At 38.7% G+C, this 2,812-nt stretch overlaps 1 pseudogene across 1 annotated transcript; it reads right to left on the reverse strand.

Moving 5' to 3' along the window:
* Positions 1-231: 231 nt before the first annotated feature.
* Positions 232-2,480, reverse strand: LOC143715669 (odorant receptor 131-2 pseudogene; annotated as a pseudogene). The gene is made up of 2 exons (XR_013195853.1): positions 2,337-2,480; positions 232-1,199 (listed from the first exon to the last, which is right to left on the reverse strand). The product of XR_013195853.1 is annotated as an odorant receptor 131-2 pseudogene (transcript).
* Between the last annotated feature and the right edge of the window lie 332 nt (positions 2,481-2,812).

The raw sequence follows: 2,812 nt of genomic DNA on the forward strand, positions 1-2,812 counted from the left end.
TTTGGTGGTGGTGATTAGACGAGATCTGTAGTGATGTTACAATCGTGTTGCATAGTGGTATATGGAACTGCCTGAAGTATACATATGAAGTAGACTCGCTCCCTCTGTCAAAATCGAGGGAACGAGGATGCATTCAGGCATGTTAAAATCACATAGGCACTTTTAAAACATTTACAAACCAAACCATGCAGTTTGACTGAATTATTAATTAAATACTTTACTAAAAGATAATCATGATTGTTTAATTGTGTCAGATGAGATGGTGTTGTTTTTGCATCTGAAATAGTAAGCCATTGCTGCATAGAATTTCTCATCTCTAAACCCATAGACAAGAGGACTTACCGCTCTAGAAGTGACACTAAATGTCAGGAAATTTATAAATCGGACAGTCAGATATGATTGAATGTCATACTGCATAACTACACTCTCAATGTAAGGGCACATCAACTCGGCAGTACATAAAAACAGCTGAATTATGTGCAGGGAAATAGTGCGCTGCCCTTTTGATGCTGACTTCTTATTGTCACCAGATGCTGCACGTGCAGCAAGGTATATCATTACATAACAAAAGACTTCAATGATCAAAATAACCACAAGCCCCACAATGTACAACAAACTCCTAGCAAAAAGACGAATCTTTTCCGGAATCATAATCTCATAGTGACAGTGTGTGAGTTGAGACAAGTATTCACGAGAGGCAGTGCTGACAAGAATGAACATATCAACAAAGGGGATTATGGAGCTCAGGATCCAAATCAGTAAAATCACCATTATGGCTCTTCTAGAGGTGGAGATCGCATCATGTCGGAGAGGCATGCAAATGGCCACATAGCGCTCCATGCACATGGCTGTAATAGTCAGTGGTGCACATGCTGTGAGCACAACCATCAACATGCAGATGGGGATACAGAAATGCAGTGGTATTAAAACAAAGTTGTGTGATAAGAGCACAACAAAATCTGTCAAACAAAGAAATATTAGGTCTACCAGGAGAGAGTGACCAAACAATATATAGCGTGTCTCTGTTCTGAAAGTCTCTTTCTTGGAGAATATTAAGAGCATAAGGAAGATGAGGTAGATGAAGGGCCACACGAATATCTGGGTCAGTGCCAGTGAAATGTTTCTCCGGACGGGGTCAACGTTGACCAATTGTATCAGCTGATTGCCACTGGCATTCTGACTGGCCATTGTGCGCACATCTGGGAGAAAATTAGACAGAAAAGACAAACAAAAACACAGCCTATTTGAGACATACCATGATTCATCCTTGAGAAATAAATAATTAACGTTGATAATATACATTATCAATAAGCTTCAAATATTTATGTAGCAATAAAAAAACTTATGATTTCAGTTAACATAATTTCATTCTTGTATTTATGCAGATACAAATAAAGTGGAAACAAATTTGTGAATGATTGGACATTTATGCAATGTTAAGTTATGATTAATTTACCATAATGAATTAAACTGCCCCAATTGTAGTTATTTAGAGATTTCATTGCGACATATATTCTCAATATTTATAATATGAATTATTAATAAGTTTCAAATATTTATGTAGCCATAAAAAGTATATTTCAGTTTGCATACAGTGCATGAAGGTCATGAAATCAGTTAAAAATATCACCTTGCTTTATTACTTACTGACAGTAAGACTCTATTCTTGAGCCCTGGTCATCGAGTGTAATAAATGAACTGTGAACAAACATTTATATAGATTTTGACAGAGTAAAACTCCTGTGGATCTGCGTACTTGTTGACATCTGAGCTACATTTAGATTTGCTTGTGTTTAGGGAATAGACATGGAGTACTAAGACACAATCATGCAATCACCTTTCTTTTATTTACACTACGTCATAAGAGTCAAAAGCTAGATTAGTGCACAAACTAGAGTCAAAATAAAATAGAGCAGACAACTGGAATGCCATTAGGCTAGATTCTATTCCTCAATGGCATCTGTTTCTTTTCCATATGGCATTTCTAAGGCTACACTTTCTCTCATTTTATGCCTTTCATTCCCTACCACTCAGGTAATACAGTATACCACATGCATTCTGACTACAGCTAATTGTACATCTATCTCAAATTTGTTACATGCGCATATTTATAACCTTAAAAACGAAATAGTTTAAAACATAACAGTTTATATATTGTTTCTCTAGCTAACATAATGAAGATACAGAGTTTATGGTTATTTCAACGATCCTTCAACATGCACTGTATTGTTATACATCCCATGTTGTGTTGTGGAGCTTAAGTTTGTCTCTTTTTTTCCTGTGCCATTTTTTTACCTATATGCCCCAAGCTTCAATAACCATGAAGCTGGTCTTACCATTGACCAAAACGGCCGTCCAAGTCTGGTGGTCTCGGAGGACCTTCCCCTCTGTGTCTGGGCCAGAGTCCTGCTCTGGTCGTGTTTGGTAAACCTTCAGAGCTTGAACACAAATAAGCACAGGACTGTTTTAAAACAGCTGCCTATCAGTGGGCAAACTGAGTCGAAATAGTCTTGGCTACTGGACCCACAGTCCGCCCGTGCCTATTGACTACCAACCTGTAATGTAAATATTATTCCACCTATTACATCAAATATTAGCGGTTTACCCATCGGGTACCCGCCCGCATGAAGGACTCTGGTCTGGGTCGTGCACACGCTGCAACTGCCATTCAGCTCCATTACAGCCAGAGAGGCCATCCCTGAACGTCCCTCCTCCGGTCCGCCTCCACCCCACCACCCTCCTAGACTCTGTTCCCTTTTGAAGCATTTGGAACCTGTTCCTTAACCATGGGGGTTGTTTATGTTTAAGTTCT

The sequence above is a fragment of the Siphateles boraxobius genome, unplaced genomic scaffold (genome assembly GCF_051911475.1).
Source record: "Siphateles boraxobius isolate OS27281-9 unplaced genomic scaffold, OSU_SipBor_1 6, whole genome shotgun sequence".
NCBI classification, from domain to species: Eukaryota; Metazoa; Chordata; class Actinopteri; order Cypriniformes; family Leuciscidae; genus Siphateles; species Siphateles boraxobius.